Source organism: Quercus lobata, chromosome 3 (genome assembly GCF_001633185.2).
Source record: "Quercus lobata isolate SW786 chromosome 3, ValleyOak3.0 Primary Assembly, whole genome shotgun sequence".
Taxonomy (NCBI): Eukaryota; Viridiplantae; Streptophyta; class Magnoliopsida; order Fagales; family Fagaceae; genus Quercus; species Quercus lobata.
In genome coordinates, this window is record NC_044906.1 from 60,322,112 (window position 1) to 60,330,422 (window position 8,311).

At 33.7% G+C, this 8,311-nt stretch overlaps 1 pseudogene; it reads right to left on the reverse strand.

Annotated features, from left to right (window-relative positions):
- Nucleotides 1–401: 401 nt before the first annotated feature.
- On the reverse strand, nt 402–6,967 carry LOC115982593 (annotated as a pseudogene).
- Nucleotides 6,968–8,311: the final 1,344 nt, after the last annotated feature.

Sequence of the window (8,311 nt, forward strand, 5' to 3'; positions counted from 1 at the left end):
TTGACTTTGAAACGGTTCATTACATTAGTTTTCCTGAGTAATCATATCTCTGTGTTCTTTATTTTTCCGTTGTTGTACATGATATGATCTTTCACTGTTTAACTTAGATCTCATAATTAACCTAAGTAATCACTTGACTAATATATTAGGTTAAACAATCTATTTTAAGGGGTCTAAACAAACAAACAAATGGAAATCTAATTAGTAATTAACTTTGTTATTTGTCAACCATGTAGCCAAGATAAAGGTTAGTTGTCAGCATTTCAGCAAACATAAACTATAGGTGGTAGCAAATGAAGAGAAGAAACATGTAAATAGACACCTCATGACCGAGTGTCATTCAAGGATTCTAGCAATAACTAGAAACTCTCTTGTATCATTTATGAACTATGTAACCGATCTTACACATCTATAAATAGATAAGTGGTGTAATGAAGTTTTATGTACAACAATATTGCAATGAAATTAAATGCAATAGCAACAACAACAACACTCTCTTAAGCTGCAAGGGAACCTCATCATTCATCAATTTGTGTTCATATGTATGCTGGGTTTGAATAGTCAAAATAGGTGACTTTTAATTTTGCACCATAATTTTTTTTATAAAGCCATAGGTTTAGGTACTAGGCAAAGAGGAACCTTTTTATGCATTGTAAGGCCAAATGCTTCTTCCATATCCAAATCTCGTCTTCTTATCCCGTGAGGCAGTTCCCAATCAAAACGATGCAAGAGATTTGCTATTGCAAGCTCTATTACCAGGATTGCAAAGTTTATTCCAGGACAACCTCTATGACCAGCTCCAAATGGTAACAACTCAAAGTGTTGTCCTCTAAAATCAATTGAGCTGTCCAAAAATCTCTCAGGTTGGAACTCATTTTGATTCTTCCAATACTTTGAGTTTGTTCCTATTGACTTTGCATTGACGAAAACCCTTGTTTTGGCAAGAATATTGTACCCTTCAATAGTGCAATTCTCTAAAGATTCCTTTGGAACTAGTAATGGGGCTGGTGGATGAAGCCTTAGTCCCTCCTTTACAACTGATTTTAGGTATATGAGTTTAGGAAGGTGGCATTCTTCCATCTTTTCTTTTCCCTTGACAGCTTCTCTCACCTCAGTTTGTGCTCTTTTCATCACAGATGGATTCCTTATCAGCTCAGTCATTATCCATACTATTGTGGCTGAAGATGTGTCAGTTCCTGCAATGAAAAGGTCTTGTTTTGCCCAAAAGAAAATTTTCTTACTTTATGGCTTCCAAGGGTGGAAAAGTACAAAGTCATGTTTTTTAAAAATAAAAAAAATTTACTGCTGAATTTAACTTGTCCTGTATTGCCTAAGGGAAAAAAAAATCTTATATAACTATTTAAAATTAAATGAGAAAATGCTATAGATAGAATTGTAGTGTGTGGAAGTGAGAGAGAGAGAATAGAACATTCCCCTTTTTACCAAAAAAAGAGAGAATAGAACATAGATAATAGAGAATCATATGTTTCGACTTGACAGCCAATGTTCATGAGATAAAGTCCTTGTGGTTATATCTTTACTGAATTCTCAATTGTATTATACATTGAACCCTAATACGGTGCATATAGCCTATAAGTGTTAGGATTAGGTACATACAAACTTACAACATAATTGGGTCTCTTGGGCTATTACACATAATTAACTCATAACCTCCCCCCCCCCCCCCCCCCCCAAAAAAAATAAAAAAATATTTTAACAAACTTAGTGACTTCCAAGGCCGCAAAAAGTTTATAAAATGACATGTATTTCCCTAGAATAACAAAATTTCTTTATGCTTTGCAAGATTGGGAAAAGTTTAAAAAGTAGCATGCATGTTATAAAATGGACTATTATGGTCTTACATATAAAACTTTTATAGTTGTTAGGATACTTTTTTTTAACACCTAATTTTATTTGAGTACCACCTATTTATTTTCAAATACCACTAATAAGTTATTGGGTTTTCTCAAATATTTTTTGCTCTACTATTATGTTAATAACAAATGTTCCATATCTCATCGCTTAAATTGGGTTATGATATAAATTATCACAAAAAGCCCAAGAACTCATATTTTATCCAATTTTATTATCATTATTTAGCTAAGCCCAAAACTGGCCCTATGAACCCAATACACACATCCTATTTTATTTAAAACCCAAGAATACTTATGCTTGGTGATATTTGAAAAGCCCATGATTCAAATCCATGGCAAAACAATTTTATCAATGGAATTTAAATCCATAATCAAAGCCCATGGTTTAAACCCATGGCAATTTATTTATCCAAAACCCAATTCACATTAACAATATCAAAACCCAATTCTTATTGGCAATATCAAAGTCTAGTTCTCATTGGCAATATTTAAAGCCTAATTTTCATTGGCAACATCAAAGCCCAATTCTCCTTGACAATATTAAAGCTCAATTCTCGCTGGCAATATTTAAAACCCAATTCTCATTGGCAATATCAAAGCCCAATCCTCATTCGCAAAATCAAAAGCCCAACTTACGTTGACACTATTAAAAGCCCAAGCTAACTACTTGGCACTATTTATCGAAAGCCTAAGGTTATCAATGCTTGGCAAAATACTATATTATAATTATTTCACTTAAAAGTCCAATAATGAACAATACTTTAGATCCTTAAACCTATTACCACAATATTACAAGCTCATGGAATTTATGAATTATCTACTCTCAAAACCCATGACGAACATCTTATAAAAGCCCATGGAAATATATGATTATTAGACCCATGACATTTATTTATTTCATATTATAAACTCATGTTCACTATCCATCTTACATCACAACATTCATAATATTTATTACCAAAACTCATGGTAATTATTCATCCTACATGTCCATTATGATTATCTATAGAGAAACTCATGAGAACATTACATTATTCCATTATAGTGGTTGTTACCATATTTATTTAAAACCCATGATAAATATTATTCTCAAGAAAAATATTGGAGGCCATTATTTAAAAAAGCTCCAAGGAAAATATCATTTACAAAGTAATCCATAGTAAAAATTATGAGAAGTTATTTAAAGCCCATGGGAATTAATACCCAAAATCTATCATAAATATTTATTAAAGCTCATAGATTCATTTTATTTCTACTAAAAACTAAAGCCCATAAGGAGTAAAAAACTCATGACAAAGCATGTCTTTAATGCCCATTTTGTAGGCCTAAGAATCTTGTGGAGAAGGGAGCAAGCCCAAGCAAAGAAAGGGCCATGTGGCCCAACTAAAAGTGCTGAAATGGAGCAAAGTTCTAACCCAAAAAGTTCCCAGCAAGAGGCTTGAAAGTGGACAACCAGCTCTTGTTCATCCCTAACCAAAGAAACAATTAGGGACCCCTACAAGAGAACCAAACCTTTGAGGATGAACTAGGGGTTATCCTATCAGTTTTCTACCACTCTTTGCCTGACGTGAACAATGCCCAAGGGCTATCATATCAACTGAAGTCCAAAGGATGATGGGACTTTATCATCTTCCTTAAGACTACACCTCCAGTGGAAGGGGAGCTAAAACCAAATCATCCAAATTTCAACAAATTGATGCTATAAATGTTAAAAACGTTCAAGACATAATTCATGAGCCAAGCTCATGAATCCTAAAGGAGAAAATTTGGGAACATGTGGTTTGAAGGGCATAAGGGGATCTCCAGCGAAACCCTCTAAAGTGGGCTTAAACTTTGACACCTGGCTTTGGGTGTTGAATCTTACTTTCTAGGGTCCAAATCTCAGTTGCAGCATTAGGATTCGTTCTTGATACTTGCCTTAATCCCATTGCCTGAACACAATCTCAGCAATCTTAGCATTTAATGCAAGATTACCCCAAACACTCCAAAATCTCACCATTACCCAAAGAAACAAGGTAGCCCCAAAAGCAAATCTCCCATTTTTAGGCCAAATCCAGGTTATTAAGCAACTATCTGGCTCCCCTGAATCTGGCTTACGTTTTTTTGGATTCTTGTTAATTAATACTTCTCTAGAACTCCATTATAAAAGCAAAAGCATCTCAACCCACAAGGGGGGACGGACTCCCTCTGAAATTCTTGATCTATTTGCCATTTACTGGTGGTTTAGCTCTCTTTAAGCTCACTACTCATCTAACCTTAGATATTCTTTTCTCTCATTTACACACTCATAGCTTATAATGTCTCCCAATTAGTCATAGACAGCTACCCCCTCTGAACTCTTGATTTATTTGCCATTTTACTTGTGGTTTTGCTCTCCTTAAGCTCGCCACTCATCCCCCTTTAGCCCACTACTCACTAAATCCTTAACCTCAGTGGTAATCCCATCCCACTCACTCATAACAGCCCACATTACCTCATTCATGTCTTATGCACACATACTCATCAAAATCTTAGTTTAATACTTGCTGCACTGAGCTGGGATCTCTCTCTCCCTTCATTCCATCCTATTTTTCCTGTTGTATTTGTAACTATAAAGCCTTTAATCCTTGTTTGGTATTATTATGATGAAGGCCATAATGTTTTGAAAACTATGGAAGTTTTCCCTTATGTTGACTTAATAATAATAAGGAAAATATATGATTTTTTCCATGTAAACACACTTATTAACCTGAAATTACCCTACTGCTGGAGATAATACCGTACCACTAGAAGACTGATTTGAACTATGATGCTGTAAAAAAAACTAATAATATAACAAACTAACAACAGTAACGTGTTTATTGTGCTTTATTGTTGTTTTCTTGTTAGGGTGCAGCCTCCATCTCTTGCTTGGGCAGACTTACACGACATCGAAAGCCTTTGGGTTTTATTTCAAGGGCCCATTGTCAAGTTTCAGCTTGGCTACCCCATATTCTATTTAGGAACATTAAAAATTTTCCCCTTAACAATAGTCTATTTAGATCAAGTGTAAAATGTGGATATTTTGATATCCTTATTTTACATGGGTGAGTGTGAAATAATAATTTTCCATTAAAATTAAATGTTGTTACTAAGGGTGTGTTTGGATAGAACTTATTTTACTGAAACTGAAAACTGAAAATTGAAAACTGAAAACACTGTAGCAAAATAATTTTTAAATGTGTGAATAGTACCGTGTGACCCATTTTTAATGAAAAAGTTGATAAAAAGTGTAATTTGTGGGTCCGTGAACAGTGCATATGTGCACTGTTCACTGCAGAAAGTCAACATTTGCGGTTACTGTTCGTTGAACAGTAACCGCAATACTCCAAAACAAAACGCGTGAAAAAAAAGAAAAAAAACAGAAACCTAGCAATTTATAACAAACGCAGACGCAAACGTGGTTAAACGTGGATCCAAACATTGCCTAAGAGTATCAAAATTTTCTACTAAATAGCTTTAAAGGCGTGAAAAAGTTTGTAATTTAACATGATTAAATGAGAGCAATGAATGATGTCATAGACATAACATTTTTAATTCTCATATGGGTCTACACACTAAATCATTCTATGTATTATTAATGACTTACCACCTCAGCAATTATGGGGGAAAAAAATTTGCAAGAAAAGTTGTGTCTTTTGGCTTTTGGAAAACAATAGGATGCTTAACAATAAGTCTAAAGACACAAGAATATAGTTAATGGGTGACTTTAGAACATTGTTTAATTTATCACTTTACGAAAGTTTTGATACTATTTTTATGAGAAATAAAAAAAAAAATAATAAAAAAAAACTAAAAAAATAAAAAAATCATTTCTTTTTCATTTCTCATAAAAAGTTTCTAAAAATGTTTTTTTTTTTAAACCAATGCACTTAAGAGTTAAGATATTAGTTAACATTTTCCAAGACACAAAAAGTTGCACAACTTAGGTGATTGTGTTATAAACTTGTGATTGGTGTAAAATAAAAATGATATGATTAATGGTGATTTTAATGAAATTGATGTTGCATTGATCATAATATGCACAGAGCAAAAGGATCATACCGTGAGAATACCCTTGATTTGGTCATTACTAAGTGCAATAGACTGGTTTGAATCCTTCTGAACTCCAAGCAGTACATCAACAAGATCTTCATGCTCAGGTTCAGGCCTTCTAGGATCAAGGTGCTCCTCAATCACTTTATCTATGAACTCGTCCAATTCTCCAAAATTCTTTTCCAGCCTAGTTTCAAGACCATTAAATTTGCTGAGCCACCCCATCCATGGAAAGAAATCTGCTATGCAAAATCCTCCCAATAAGTCTTGTGTTTCATGAAGAATCTCATGAAATCTAGTCCTGCTTTTATCTTCTCCACCATCTTGCTTCTTACCAAAAGTCACACGACACACGATGTTACTTGTTAGCAAAAGTATCAATTCACTAAGATTAACCGGAGGACCCGAAGAACGAGCTATGGAATCAAGCATAAGTCCAACCTCTTCATCCCTCACAGCCTAAAAACTTTGGACCCTTTTTGCACTAAGTAGCTCCAAGATTACAATTTTCCTAACCTCTCTCCAGTACTCACCATAGGGAGCAAATGTCAAAGCAGAGAGATTGTAACTAAGCTTCTTTGCAGCATATAGAGCTGGCCTGCCTGAAAAAACAAAACCATGGGTTTTGTAAATCTCTCTTGCCATATCAGCTGAGGAGATTACTAAAGTAGGAATTGAGCCTAGTTGCAAGAACATCAAGGGTCCATGTTCATCAGAAAGGCGTTGAATTGATCGATGTGGTAAGTCGCAAAGCTGGTGGAGCTTGCCAATTAGAGGCAGCTTACTAGGACCAGGAGGGAGCTTCTTTGATTGAACAAGCTTATTCCTTTGTTTGATAAGTAACAAAAACAACAACAAAATGGGTGCAAGAAAAGCAAAGAAAATGTAATTGCTTTGTAAAAAGAAAGAGGAGGCTCCCATGTCTACATGAATGTGATTATATAGTCCCATTGAAACTACATATATTGAACAAAATAGCAAGATGTGGACAATTCATAAAATGTAATCACTAATCAATGCAACCTGTCGTGTTGGATAGGGAATTCTCTACTAAGTTCAGTTGAGGTCCTAATCCAATTAGGGGGACATAGATTTCAAGCCTACATGCAGGACCATCCCTAAAAGCAGAGGGAAGCACACGTTCCGGCTAAGATGTTCGGCGGAACTCAGATGAGACTTGTCCATTAGTACCTTATAAGGATGTGGAGTCATGTGTATTGTCAAGAAAATAAGTGGACGGAATCGAAAAGAGAAGTTCATTGTTTTCTTTTCATTTTTATCTATGGTTGAGAGTGGTCACTTGGAGTAGCATGTTAAACTCAAAGAATTCATGTTTTTTTTTTTTTTTTTTTTGGGTATTATATTTGGATGTGCTTTACTAATTAATTATTTATTTGTTTTTAAAAATTATAAAAAAATACTGTAGGAAAAAGAGAAACTTTTATTTTTACTGTGACCTGTCGGCTGTCAACATTAACTCAAAAAACCAAAAAGCCAAAAAAAAAAAAAAAAAAAAAACTGATTTTTGTCTTTTTAAGGCTTGCCAAATGCACTTGTAAAGCAGTGGCTAGTGGGATGACAATTTAATCTTGTAAGTAACTAATTACATAATAAAATCCAAAATTTGGTAGTAGATTTAAATTGAACTCCAAAGTTTTAATTGAACTAGTCGTAAGCCTATGCAATGCGTGGAAATATTACTAATTTTTGTGTCGATATATATATATGGTTAAGTAAAAAGTTTAGTGTTTCTTCTAACCATCAAAGAATTGATACTGATCATAAATCTACAAATTTCTTATCCCTTTATAATAATAAAAAAATCCCAATTGGTCTTAAAATTCAAATTATATCATAAGAAAACATTAAAATTGTGTAATTCACCCAAACTTCACTTTTTCCATTTTTAAGTAAGTACATTAAAATGGACCGAACTAGATCAAATTGGACCGAATAGATCGAAGTGGACCAAATGGACCAAAATATATCGAAATGGACTGAATCATCAGCCACATCACCTTTTTTTTATGGATTTGACTTTATACATTCATCTTGAAATGTTTTTTTTTCCTAATAATATCTTGGATGGTTTTAAATTTACATATACCTTGTTTTTATAAGTTTATCTATTTTAATTTGATGATTATAACTTTACATTATACCCTAGAGGTGTGTACGATCTCTCCATTTCACACATCACATAATTACAGGAAGAAATCCTTTATACTTGTCTTAAGATATACTAGTTTGAAGTTTTGAAATTAAGTTCATATGGATCTAATTAAACTTAATACATTATGCAATTTAATTGTTTGTATTCAAGAGCAATGTAGCCTCAAATTTTTAAATTTTTTGCTGAGGAGCAATGTGGCCTCATAGGTAGG